The sequence below is a fragment of the Hordeum vulgare genome, chromosome 2H, assembly GCF_904849725.1.
Source record: "Hordeum vulgare subsp. vulgare chromosome 2H, MorexV3_pseudomolecules_assembly, whole genome shotgun sequence".
Classification (NCBI taxonomy): Eukaryota; Viridiplantae; Streptophyta; class Magnoliopsida; order Poales; family Poaceae; genus Hordeum; species Hordeum vulgare.
The window spans coordinates 565,556,783-565,571,606 of record NC_058519.1 but is presented as its reverse complement, the minus strand read 5'-3'; the positions used below and the strand labels follow the sequence as shown (position 1 = coordinate 565,571,606).

The window sequence follows — 14,824 nt, the reverse complement described above, 5'->3', positions numbered from 1 at the left end:
CTAGCGTCAAGTTCTTTCTATATGTATAGTAGTTAGCGTCGACCAAGCACGGAGAAAGAGAGGACACTTCTCTCTATTAGATAGCTAACACAATATGAAACCACTAAATTAACCCTCCAAAACCCCCCACCCCCCCATTAAAAAAACCCAGCTCCAGCCAGATGCTGACGCGTGGATGCCATTTGGTCCCGGTTGGTGTGACAAACCGGGACTAAAGTTCCTCCCGCCCGGGCTCCCGCAGCGGCCACGGGGAGACACTTCTGTCCCGGTTCGTAAGCCAACCGGGACTAAAGGATTTGGGCTTTACTCCAGACCCTTTAGTCTTGGTTCCAGAACCGGGGCTAATGGGTCTCTGGAACCGGAACAAATGGGCCTTTTTCTACTAGTGAAGGCTTGTACAGAAATGTTGAAACACGCGACTCGCTAACAACAATATAGGCGCAAAAAAGAATTTTTTATCCTAACCCACTCCATCTAGTGACAGGAACTTCTCCTGTCCCCTCGATGACTCATGAGAACTGGAATGAGCTGGTGGAAAGCTGGAAGGATCCCAAAAAGATGGTAAGTTTCTTCCTGGAGACAAATCACTCGCCTTCTACATGTTAATATAGAAAGTGTGCCTTACATCTACTCATTCTAGATGTAGGGGGTATCTAAAATTAACAAAAATAATCGAGCTCAAGTTAAGTTTCACCAAACTAATGGGGCACGCAACTACACAGTACACTTTGATAATCTTGTAAGTCAAACATGTGGTTGTGTATGTGCATTGTGATGACAAATGTTCTTGACCACAGGTTCATGTAAACTATTGTTTCCATGGAGTAACTGTGTATGATTCTCCCTTCCCTTCATATATGTTTTTTTCAGGGAGACAAATACAAAGATAAAAAACCACTGCCTTGGATCTGTTCAAAGAATGCCACTATATCAAGGAAAAGAAATGCTATATTGATGTTGTGCAAGCTGCAATTGTAAGTCAGCTTCCAAAGACCAACCATCATTTTTTGCCTTTTGCACGGATACTCAATTAGATATGTTAGCTCTTCTCTTTGAAAAGTATGGAACTCTGTCCTGCTGATTTATTCAGTTCACTAATTCGTTCTCAATTGTTTTGTCTAGCAGCAATATGTTTCTTCATAAGTTCTTTTCTCGCACATGCTCATAATTATATCTTCCTTGAATGTTTAATTCTCTTCTTCATTTCATTCATGGACTTGATTTGTTTCTCTAATAAATACACATCAGTAAACATCCTTTATTCTTTCGAGAAACTGATTAAACACTATTGTAGTTACATATCTACAAGTATCCAAGGTCTGTATCTTTATTTACACGTATTTGTGCTAGGCTGATTTGGTATGATAAACCTTAGGTTGTACCCTCTGTATGCACACCAGTTCATGTCTCTAATTCATGAACTAGAAAGATACAGCTAAAAGAGTTTACATATTTTGCTCCCCATCAGGTAGTTTTACTTAGCTTGAAACAACTCCCATCAATTATGCGAGCAGGTGCAAGAGGCATCAATATTGGGCAATTGAGGTTAACTTATGTTACCTCTTGTTCTTATGAGAAAGTAGTGAAATACTGAGAATTACCCTTGGTCTAAATGCATCGTTTTATTTACTGGTTTTGGATCAACTATGAGCATTGGAGCAAATTCGTCGGGTAGAACTAACACTTTGTTGATCTGACTCTATTATCATAAATTCCTAGTTGTAAAGTACTTCTCTACTTGTGCTTAAGTTGTCTTACAATCGTGTTTGTTACTTTCATTGCTACACTGAGATGGAAAACTAGCCCCCTCAACCTATAGAAGATGGTGAGAAATCCAACTATGCAACCGAGGATGTAGATGAAGTGCTTGCTAAGCACACTAAGAAGCCAAGGTTTCTTCAGCATGTGTGGATCCAACACGTCCATGCGAGATCCAATGCTAGCAAATGCGAAGCAAAATTGGCAGCATAAAAGAGTAATGTTGAGCTTCAGGCATGTGTTAACACCTTCACCAAGTTCTTGAAAGAATCTGAAGAAGCAAAGATCAGGCAAGACAAGACGAACATGAAGAGAGATGAGGAGAACATGAAGAAGCAAGCTAAGATGGATGCAAAACTAGACTTTTTGCTAAGTCAGATGCAACCAAGATCAGCTCAAGGGTAAGTTGTTAGACCAAACAAAAAAATGGTGGAAGCTATGTGAATGTGATATATTGCTAGAACATGCCTTCTTATTTTGTGATGCTTTTGTTGTGCAAGCTGCATACTTGTGGATGCAAACTTGTTGCATTTTGCTGCTGCAGGGTTAGTGGATGTGGAGATGCACGCTTAATGTTATGCTGGATTAGTATTTCTCATGGACTTATGCTTTGTTTTGTCGTGCCTCTTATTTTGTATGTGATGTTGTGCCTTTTTGTCAAGTGAAGTTACTAGATCTGGAAATGTAAGCTCAATGGTACACATGTTTTGGTTAAGCACAAGTGGCCATAATTTTAACGGGCTGGTGTGTTTATTGGGCACTTAGAAATAACTACCAGCCGACCCGAAAAATGGGCCAACCAATGCAACTGGAAATGGGTTCACAAGCCTTGACGACCCAAAATGAATGGCCCAGAACTTATCGGGCCAAAGGTTGCATGAGTGTGTAGGACGCCATGTCTGCTCCACGATGTCGCGACGTCAAATCCTCCTTGTTGCCACGTCAGATTCGTGTTGGCGCCACGTCCGACCCATGGAGATGCCACACCAGACAAATTCCGATACACTTCATGTAAAACCGTGACAGAATATACCATCACAAAGGGACGAGTCGAACGGGTTTGGGGGCTTATCGGTGACGGAAACATACCGTCATGGTTCGTGACGGAAGGAGAAATCCGTCAAGGATGTAGGACGGACAAATTATGAAGCGATATGCATGACATATTTTGGAATCATCGTGCGTGACCATCATTGACAGTTTTTGGCTCTTTCGTGACGGACGTTGTGTCACAGATTAACAACTTTCTTGTAGTGAAGTTGCGCCCCTACAAGGCAACAAACCGAATTTGAACGGACCATTCACGCGCATGTCGCGTGCACGCGTCGCCCGTGCCCGAGCCAGGCGAGGCCAGCAAGCACGCACGTCTTTTCTTTTATTTCTCTCATTCACACATTACTAAGTATGGTACACATAATTCACTATATAAAGAGTTTCAACTTTTCCTCAACTTTCCATGTGACTAAACATAGAGCCATCACTTATTCATGGGCCACTATTTGAAATTTCATAAATTGTTATGGATCTCGCCAATTTATTTCTAATATAAAGTTGGTCAAACTTAAACGTGTAATTTTGAGGCCCATGCTCTAGTTAAGCCAGCTGTTTCCCTTCTAGTCGGTCGCCATTTGTGGCTAGGGTTATTATCAAACATCATTTGTATTTAAAATTTCCTTGACTTTTAATAAAGACCCTAGTTCACCTAAAAAATATACAAATTTGACTTTGGATAAACTGAGAACTTCATATATTTTGTAGTGGAGGAAGCAAGTTTTAAACATTTCCCTACAGAAGCAAATAGTGTTGCTCAGAGCATAGTTAGTGTTGTGGTGGATCCTCAAACTACTTTCTGAAATATAACCCCTTTTTTCTTGGCTAGTATTTTTAGCAAGCGATATACTCCTATCTATTATGCCCAGATTAATATTATTATTTTTAGAAAAGGAGGATATACCCCTGCCTCTGCATCTAGACGATGCATACATCCATTTTATTAATTATTCACAGAGACCATACAAAGTAATACATCAGTCAGCCTGAAGCCATCATCTAGACAACACATGTTGCTACTTCTATTCCTTGATGAAGGTGTGCTGAATATCCGGGCCAAATACCAAACAGATATCGCACCAAATCCTAACATCTATAGTCTGATGCTCCAGCTCAGCCACCACTGAGACTGGATCCCAAACTGGTCCGGCGCAGAGGCCGCCTCAACCATCTACCACCGTACCCTCTCCACAGCTAGAACAAACGCATCATCCTTGCAAGGTCTGCCGTCGATGCCACCACGGTGCCAGACAGCGCCACCATCCTGCACGTATCCGCCTACACGTGCCTGTCGACGAACCACCGCAGCATCATGCCACCAGGCTACATGGTATGGCTGACGGTAGACCAAACACCGATCCTCCTCTTGTCCCATCCACCTAGCACGTACTCCAAAATGATGCCCTCATGAGGGAAATGACATCGAAGATGTCACCATCGTCCGACCGGTAGATCCAGATCTAAGGTTTCCCTCGGAGCATCACGAGTGTGGTGCCACGACCTGCAACAACGATGCCATGGGCTGGTAACGACGTCCTAGACGCCGCCATCGTCGGCCATGATCGAGGTCGGCGCGGTTTTCACCGGAAGTCGCGACCCCCCGATCTCGTGGCTGGATGGAACCGAGGAAGGCACGTCATGTAGACGAAGACCGCCGTCGGCATGCCGGCAGGGGCCTCGCCGCCCAACACCGATCCTCCTCGCGCCACCGGCCAAAGAAGTCCAAGCCATGACGAATCTGGGCAGGAAACGCCAGATCCGCAGCCCTCGATGACCGCCCTTGCGCGCAGCCGCTGCCCTCGCCGGATGGAGCGCCTCCGCCGCCATCCAACCTGACCATGGCCGGCCATGGGGCCACGAACGCCGCCGCACATCAAGTCCGCCGCCCCCGTCTTCCCCGCACGCGGCGGCCCCTCCGCCTCGTTGGGGCTCCGCGGCACCACCCGCCCCGGCTCTAAGGCGCAGGCCCGTCGCCACCGCGGCCCTTGCCGGCGGCAGCGGCGGCCGGGGAAGGAGGGAACCGCTCTAGCGGCTAGGGCTTCGGGGGGCCCTAGCATCGCCCGAGGGGAGGCGACGCGAGGGGGTACGGGCTTTCTGACCTTGCCCAGATTAAGGCCCTGTTTGGAACCACCCAGATTATATAATCCAGTTTTTATAATCTATTATGTCTCCAAACAGGACAGCTTGTGGTGTAGATTATAAAAACTAAATTGAGAGATTATTAAAAACTCATAATCTACTCTATACCAGCTAAAATCAGATTATGGATTGCTAATGACCCATTACCCTTGTAAAGTTGGAGATAATTACATTCTACCACCGCCGCCCTCCTCTTTTTTTTAAAAAAAAAGGCAGAAAGGTCATTATGTAATGTAAAATCTGGATTACAGTTTGTATAATCTGGCCTCCAAACATGTCCACCTAGATTATTTTTATAAACCATATTATATAATCTATCTTCATAATCCAGATTATCATAATCTATTATGGTTCCAAACAGGCCTAATATAATTCACCATGAAGGTTTTTCCTAAAAACAAGAGGGGCGATGACCGCGTAGCATCTGAAAATGGAGGACACATCACTCAGTTTGGGAAATAAGCACACACAATGACTTGATGATCCGCCAACGAGCTTCCGTCACTCAAAAAGTGATGATTTGCCAATAACAAACCAAATCAAAGCAGTAACGAAGCATCCAAGTTCCAAAGTGATGATTTGCCAATAACAAACCAAATCAAAGCAGTAACGAAGCATCCAAGCTCCAACAAAAAATCTATAGTGACCTACCAACTGACATCAACAACTGACGTAGGAACGAACATAGCAGATTCCTGCAAATGGAGCGAAGATCGCAAACCGCGGAAGATCCAGCTTTCTTCTACCCTCCCACTCCATCACATGCAGCAACGCCGGGGAGCGCCACAAGTGTCACCGTGCAAGCTCGCCGCGAGTCCCATGATCACCGGCCGAGGCAAAGGGGAACACGCGTGCATGGGGTTGGGTGGCATGGATGGAAGCTTTTCTCTACGTAGTACAACCGACTCGCCATGACTTGACTCCGGCCCAGCTTGCTTTCCTGGCGCGTGAGCGTTAGTGCCTCCACTCCGGTCAGTCGGTGCATGTATGGACCGATTTGTTTTGCTTTCTGGATTTAGTATGTCGCCGGCCAGGTCGAATGGTGGACGCGCCAGCTGATTGATTGGTCCTTCTTTTTGTATGTATAGTTTGGCCCTTGTTTTTTTGTACTCCAAAGTATGAGGAAGGGCCCTTTTTAGTTGGAATTTTGCTGTCATGCTGTTTCTCTATCACTTGTGAGTTGTGAGAATCATGCCCCATACTTCGCAAAAAGAAATGGTAGTGGAAGAAATGATACGAGGAAATTATGTGCCTTAGTTCGACGGTAAGGTTAATTACTGGCCTGATAATGCACGTCTGATCACAGTGGATAGATTCATCGATGTCAACAGCCAACTATGAGCTATAATGTTATAGTTCAAGGTCAGAGTATGGTTTCCATCAGCTACTATCTATTCTCTCCGTCCCGTAATATAATAACGTTTTTTGTAACAAAGGAAGTACATCCCACTTGATTTCTTGTGGATAATTTTCGATCATACTGCCATGCTACTTAAAAGTGTTGCATAAGTGTTAAGATGCAGTGTCAACGCGTTAAAATTATAATTTGCCTTTTGCCAAATAATACGTAATAATTTGTCAACTATAATAGCGATTGGTCTCCCACATGCGAGTTCTTCTTTGTATTATACATATCGTAATTGTTAGATCATAAAAGAATCATATACTTCATGCATTTGCTATCTTCATGCACCTCAAAGTATTGAGCATGACAGTCGAATCGAGCTCAAGCTAGGGATGCCGCAGGCCAGCATTCCGGGTGGAGGCAAGGGGGTGGCTTAATGGATCTGGGTTTGCCGGCGCCAGAGTTAGTGGGCTGGGTATGAAGGGGAGACCGGGGGAGGTGAGAACACGACGACTCGAGCAAGGCGGGGTAGCAATGCGGCTGGTGGATTGGCCATTAGTAAGGAGGGGGTAGGAGAAGGAAGATACCACAACCGATGGATAGCTAATTGTACGAAAAAAGTGCATAATAGTCAGGTCTTGTATTTCGAGCAAATTTATATCCGACTATTTTGCAACATTATATGTGTGCCTTTTCCCTCTCCTTTTCATTTTCTTTTCTCTCCCGTGTTCGTCCCGTTTGGTGTTTGTCGGTCTCTCCTCCCTAAGTTGTGAGTCAGAGCATCGTGAACACTTGGTAGAAACAAAAACCAAAACTTAGAGCTTGAGAACTTTCCATAGAGATTGGGGGTTTAGGTTGGGTGGAGGGTCACCGACACTAGAGATGTACAAGTGGTCATCGGGCTTAGAGGAAAGAAGGGAAGTGGTGTGGAGAGAAATTTGGTGGGCCATGTTCAAGGATGGGGGTGACGTCACATGAGCCGTTGTCGGGGGTTCGGTGATACGCCATGTTGGCTTGGACGTTCGGTTAGACAGAAACGATCGATTTGGTCTAACCAAACAAATTGATTTGGTGTCTTTGTGTTGTGAAGAAACTCGGTCTAGTTGAGGGGGTGTGGCAGTGCTGTCTAGGCATCTGCACGGTAGCAAGGCAACACATATTGGCCGACTATCCAGTAGGCTTATGTCAGGGTTGGCAGGAGACTATATGAGCTTGTTCAGGGTTCCTATGTTTGGTTGATAAGAGAAAGGTGGGCGTGTCAAGAAGCTCGCCTAGGTGGGATGGTAATGAGACAAGGATTGTGGAGTAGTAGACATTGTCTAAACTGAGTTTCATAATCGGTTTTGCTAAAACACATGTAGATGTAAGATAAGTATTGCATATCTAAGTTCTATATGGTTGATCTTACACAAAGATTAGTGTGAACATTTCCTTTTTCCTTTTTATTTTTATTTTTGTGCTTGATTTAGTCATTTAGATGTGTAATAACTATGTCACATCTAGATGTGTCCTAGACACACCCATTCGCAATATGCCCACCCATAATTGATGTGGTGGGTAGGTTGATGAGGAGAAGATTCAACTATGCTTAAAGCATTTATGGCTGGACGCCCCAAACTCACCTCAAATGCCCGATCGGATGGGCCGGTCCATAAACTCCGACTTAGACGGATGCCACCAACCTGACTCAAACGCTCGGGCTGACCTGCATCCCTCATATCTAGCGCAAATATGAGGTGGATATGGGGAGGCACGGGCATCACCGGTCGCGTCCACCACATCGGACCCAACTTACGCTGGCCCACCTGACCCCAGATATATTCATTTAAATCCCCTCCTCGGATCAAACCCTAGCCACTCCACTTCACTCCCCTCCGCACCATTCCGTCACCCAAGTTTCCGTCCAGCGATCTACGACCTTCTCCAACATGGCGGACAACAGATTCGAGCCCTACACCTCCAAATCCGTTGACCATCAACTCATCCCACGCGGCCCCGAGGAGAAGATGGACGTCCGGTTTGCGCTCCGCGGCTCCCGGGAGGAGGGCGCCCGAGGGTAGCGCCCAAACTCCTTCCGCCAGGAATCAATTGCATCACGCAGCCGACACATGGATCCGTCGGTAGGGGTGCCATCGTTGCCTCATCGGAGGCGGTGCGGTCCACTTGGCGTCCATACGCGCTGGCGTATGCACAACCCCTCTGTTGGGGCGCCGAACTAGTGGACGCGCCATGGGCTTCCTTCGACGTAAACATGGTGTGATTGGCATGTCGTGCCAAGGCAATGGGTGAGGGAGGCAGCAACAGCCATCACGGCGATGGACGTCAGTGATGTGGAGTCGCTTTCTCTGTTGCCCCGTATGGTGAACCAGTGTGTGCGCCACAACCGCTTCATGATGGACGTCGGCTCCTCACGGGAGGGATCCATCATAGATCTCACGTCCACGGGCACCATCCGGCTTGCGGGCTCCTACGAGGAAGAGTAAGATATAGGAGACGGCGGGAGCTCGACTCCGGTGAGTCGGCTAGCTAGTGTCCCATCTCCTACTCTACCTCGACGCTGACCAGGCCAACACTCTAGGGAGTGAAGCGGGTCGTCGGACATGGGCAGGGAAGAGGTGGACGAACTCTACTTAAAGATCATTTTACGTTATTTGTAATAGTATGGATTTGAGGTTTTTAATTTAAGGTATCTAGTTGTAGAATGTATTATTTAGGCTTGTCCGACAATCGTTTGAGGGATCGAATTTGCCAAGTTCGGATGTAGATGCCCTTAGGTCCTAGTGTAGGAGGAGGTGACGGTAAAGGAAAATCTGATGGTCTAAGCCGCCATAGACGTGAAAGGAGGGGGTTGAGTGTGTTAGCGAGCAAAAGAGGCGTGGAAAAAAAAGCATGAGGGAGGAGAGAGCCTTTAGGATTTAGTAGAAAAGGGAAATACCCAACATAACCTTTTGTAACTAGTTATTCATAGATAATAGTAAAATGGGTTTTGGTAAGAATTAGCTAAAAACTTATTTTCTTTACCTATACATAATAATAAAGCATGAAGTGCTTCTGTCCGCTCACGGTCATTGAAATTTTTGTTTGAAGGCAACACCAATTCTCATTAAGTAGGACGGCGTGAGGGCAAATCCCTCTCAACACAAACTGCCACTTAGGCAGGAACAATGTTTCCCCACTCCTCAAAGTGGTTTGTTACATAAGTACGACACATACAAGCTAGTTGATGCGCAACACCATTGGCTTCGCGGCGACAAAGTGAAATCTTCTGTTGGGAGAACCAGATCTTCAGTTGGTATTTCATGTCCTCTATGACCGCAGCATACGCTGATGCATCCGCACGAGTTAGATCCATAGCCTCCATCAATAGTGTGCTATCAGTTTCAAATATCACTCGTACCACCCCCAGCTCCGCCGCCATTGTTATTGCATGTGAGAGGGCATATATCTTAGCAGCGAAAGCATCCTCGGCCTGTGCCTGGCGACCCGCCCGAGCAGCTAAGACTTCTCCGTTGTTGTCTCTAGCGACAACACCCCAACTCGAGTCTGCTTGCCCTGGAATAAAGGATTCATCCGCATTGATCTTGATCATACCACTCGGAGGTGGTTTCCATTTCGTAGGGCACTTGCCTTTGCCTGGAGCGTTGAAGATCTGTGTATACTCCATAACATTGGCCCAAGTTCTTCGCGCCACTTCCTCGGCTTTCTCTGGCAACTCCCCTTCCCTCAGCTTGTTTCGATTGGACCACCATAGCGACCAGAACGAAAGGATGTGCATGCGCTTGATCTCGCTTAGTCCCCATATATAGTCCAGGGCTTGATGCACCGAGGTGATTTCCTGCAGCATCCCTTGTTCCTGCTCCATCTCCAACGCCCTCCAGACTCCCTTGACATGTTCGCATTTGATGAACAGATGGCCTCCATCCTCCTCCGCCTTGCCACAGAAGATGCATGTTGTGTCCTCCACCGGAATACCCCTCTTTTTCAGGTTTGAGCGGAGTGCTAGTGATTCATGTTTCAACCGCCAAGTGAACATCTGAATATTCCTAGGGCCTGGGAGTTTCCACAAACGGGTCCAGCTATCATCCGTGCGTTGATTAATACTCGTTGTGGCTGAGCTTGCGCCCACTTCCCCCTGTATCAGTGGCTTGCCCAGCTTCACTTGCAGCTTATATGCGCTTCTCACCGAGTGTTCGCCCTTGCTATCATACTGCCAGGCCATGAGGTCCGGAACCCCTTCCCTCAGCGGTATTCGGAGTATATGGTGAACATCATCAGTCCAGAAAGTCTCCCGCACTAGTCGTTCGTCCCAAACCCCTGATGTCGGATCAATAAGCTCACTGACATATTCTAGCAGATTACCTCGCCGTGGTGTAATCACCCGTCTCGACCACGGCCGGGGGATCCAGGGATCGCGCCAGATGTTAACCCTTTCCCCATCGCCGATCCGCCAGATATACCCCTCCTTGATGAGCTCCAGGCCATGCAACAGGCTCCGCCAAGAGTAGGAGATGCCCGGCTTTGGCGACGCGTCGAGCACATGTGTGTTGGGGAAGTATCTTGCCTTGAGAACCCTGACGCACAAGGAGTCTGGGAACTGGATCAACCGCCATATTTGCCGTGATAACATAACGGTCATTGAAATTACTCTTAAAGTTAGCGATAATTGCCAACCAATGCCACCCATAAGTTAAAAAAAACAATTCTTTTTTCTTCAGAAATCGTGTCCGCTTTGGTTCATTTAAAGAAACCCCCTTCATGTATCTTGCGAAGGTAAGTAGTGCAGTGCTTAGAGCGTCAATGTTGTACACAGGAGACCCGGGTTTGATACCCTTTACTCCCTATTTTGCTCTCTTTTCTCTCTAGAGATGCTGGTGGGCGTACGATATAACTGTCCTCCCAAGCATCACTTAGCAGATGGGATGCACACAATTTTGGCCCAGCTACTCTATGTTTTGCCTTTTTTTTGGGCAGATCAAATATTTCTCAAAAAATCATAACTTTGAAACCCTATTTCCAAATCTAAAATGTTATATATGAAAATCCCTCAAGAATGTGTAGATTTCATATATTGCTATTATATTGCATGTTAATCATTTCTAAATTGCTTTAAGATACAAACTTAATTGTATACAATATCTTCTCTATATGGGGTATTTTGGAAATGCCTATTATATATGTTTCCTACCCTATTCAAATTTGGTAGATATGACAGTTTCATGTTCTCACAAAATCTATTATTGACACCATAGAGGATGCTGATTTCTATCAACTACCATATCATAAAGGTTAAAACAGGTACAACATCATCTTCTCTATTTCACACAGTGCACTACCAACCCCTATACGATGACGCACAATAAACTGCTGATGTGAGTTTTATGTAAACCAGTGGGTTTACATCTATTTTCATATTGTTTGAAATTATGCCCATAAAGATTATCTTTAGAATATTGTTTGTTGATGTTGTCGAATGTGTGTATGAGGGATGATTTTTTTTCCCTTCCGTTGAAAGGCACAGACATGTTTTGCTAGTCTATATACATATGGCTAATGTTCGTTATTAAATAATATACTGCCATCCTATGCATGATACTAGCATCATATGTAATATTATTGTATGATACTCCCCACTATGATCAGCCTTTGGTTCATTTATTTTAGTTTTCTTTCCTAGTCCAGTTCAGTTTGGCAATAAATTAGGCCATGTACAACTATGAATGATGGGATGCCTTTCAAGGAAAACCCAATAGACGTGCATCCAACAACAATTTTTCACTCACTTATCCACTAGCTTGGAATACAGCTTATAGCTGTTGGATGACTTTTTTTATTAGGGACGCATTATTTACATATACTTCCTCATTTTTTAAATATAAGTTTTTTTAAAACTTTCATTAAGGAAGTATATACAACTATATACAGACATACTTTAAAGTATATATTCACTCATTTTGCTTCGTATGTAGTCCTCTAATGAAATTCTTAAAAAGACTTGTATTTAGGAAGGAGAGAGTATCTTGTAAGAGAGGAAATAAGACCACCTAAGGTCCCAGCTGTGATAAATCCAGTAGGGTGAAACAATGTTAATTCTTTGTGCGCCGCGCATAGTTGAAAAACACTCCTTGCTAGCCATCTTAATCGTTGGAAAATCGTTCGAGATCACACATGGCCTACCTACCTACATTTGCTTGGGCAGGGCAAAAGCTAATTAAATGGAGCCCCCACAAACCGCTCAAGGGTGCGTTGCATGTGGACAAGGCACGAACAAAAATCAAGGGGTTGGCTTATGCAGCTTCAAATCAATTAGAAAATGTGTTAGTCGGGCGTTGGCTGATTCATCAGTGACACAAACGGCAGCACGAAATAGGGCGGGACCTAAACAACCACCAGAGCCACCAGGATCTTGTCGGCTACGCGAAGACTGCCCCTTTTTCCCCTCGCTCTTCCTGACCTGGTTTGTTATAGGCTGTCAAAGGGGCGCAACCTGCAAGGTGCAAGCTCTTGATTGGGACACCCATAATAACGTAACAAAAAGCTTATGGCTCTTCGGATCCCAAGCTTCTCTACGTACGTTGATGCAACCAAGTCGTTCATGCATGCATTCCATCCTTATCTGGCACACTGTGGAGGGGGAGGCCCAGCCTCGATTTCATGTGATCTATTGCGGATATGTTGCTCTGCGCCGTTGCTTTCTGCCAACGATCCGCCAGCTTTATGAGGCCTCCATTCGATTCGAAAGTTTGGGAACAGATTGATACTATTAGGGGCAAGACATTTGAGCAGGCAAGTGGTAGGGGTAGGCTAGATTGAAGGCAGTGGTTTTGTGATATTGCTTCAGATCGCCCGCTTGCATTACACCCCCTGGGTAAGGAAAGAACGAGTTCGTTAGTGTTTGGGTTACTAATGGACCACGTAATAACGTACTGACTATATCCGAGCCGGGGTAGTTTTACTGGGTCATAGTGGGATTCCAGGGGGTCATATACAAAGATTATTGGACAAAAAAGCATAGTGCATGAAGCACTTGCAAGTTGCCAGAACAGATCAGAAAGTGTGCGGTGTGGGCGGCCAAATTGGTCAACATGAATGCATTCGTTTGAGATGCCGACGCCGTACGTATAGACCGACCAATTTGCACACCATAATACGCGGTTCTTTCAGCTCCGACACTAATAATCTAACACCGTAATAATCTAGCGCACATGTTTATATTCGTAGTCGGTTTCCTCGTTTCCACGCCTTTTCGTTTCACGCAACCAAAGCAAAAGCATATTTTAAATTTTTGGTCAATGCAATGCAAAGGCCAATTCGAACTTATCCATTTTGACCCTTTTAAAAAACCAGAGCCCCAACAACCAGGAATTCCGGCCGATCTCTATCCCCGTCCCCGCGCAACACCGCAATGGCTTCGAGGGGAAATCAATCGTAATGGGACATAAACAATGCAGATTATATTAGACGATCATCGCTGATGACAGGGAAGCCTTAACGCACCCATATTCAATATGCAGATGCATATCTCATACAGTACTACTCCTATCTCTGAGCTGGTTTATTTTCCTCTGAAGGTCGCCGTCTCACGATAGGAAATGACAGCATGCGCTCATGGCTCGAGCCATCTGGCTGGGCTGGCTCGCCACCAAACCCACGAGGCCACGCCACGACCGTCCGACGCCGAGGAGGTTCGCTGACGAGGCGCGTCGTCGGACGCGAGGCTGACTCAGCCCGCCGTGGGCGCCATGGAAGAAAAGCTAGCGGAGGCGAAGAAACCAGAGAAACCTAGGGTTGAGATTGGAGAAGAAAAAGGGGCTGAGACTGAGACTGATCGAACGTGCAGTGACGGTGCCTTCCATTCCATGCACGCGCGAACCTTCTTTACTTCTTCTTCTTCTTCTTCTTGGTGTACGTAGGGCCGGCTGCGCCAATTTTATCCAGTCCTGCTGCCACGCCATCGCTGTCGCCGAATCAGCTCGTAGAAAAGTGCGGTAACGTGCGAAGTACATGGTCGTGGCACGATGGCATTGCATCCGCTCAAAGCTTTCTCGACTTTGAACACACTACACTTGCCCTGCAAACCCCAAAATAATCTGAAGAAGAAAGTGAGAATTCGGCTGCGTTGCGTAGTGACTATATACTTTGCAGAAACAGGTTTTTTTCTAGGCGGGGACAACTCACCGCCCGGCCGGCGATCGACAGACTTACGGAGCACTGATTTTTTTTTTCTACACCCTAGCCCAATTGCATGCATGGGTGCATGTGACAGCCGGTGGGGCGAAGGCATCGCCGATTGATCTGATCATGGTCCATGCATGCATGGATGACTAGATGTCACTCGTGACATGCACAAAAGTTTTGCAGTGGACCCTTGCACTGTTGCACATGCACCACAACACTAGGCATGCACTATAGCCAGCGGGTCCAGCTCCACCTTGGAAGCACTTATTTTATCCAGAATCCTGGTGGGCGCGGGTGACTGTTCCATTCAAAAGCTAGTTGGATAAACATTGGAGAAGTTTTCACAGGTTCCGATCC

At 46.0% G+C, this 14,824-nt stretch overlaps 1 pseudogene; it reads left to right on the top strand.

The window, feature by feature from the left end:
• The first annotated feature begins 367 nt into the window (after window positions 1–367).
• Window positions 368–1,971, top strand: LOC123428656 (annotated as a pseudogene).
• The last annotated feature ends 12,853 nt before the right edge of the window (window positions 1,972–14,824 follow it).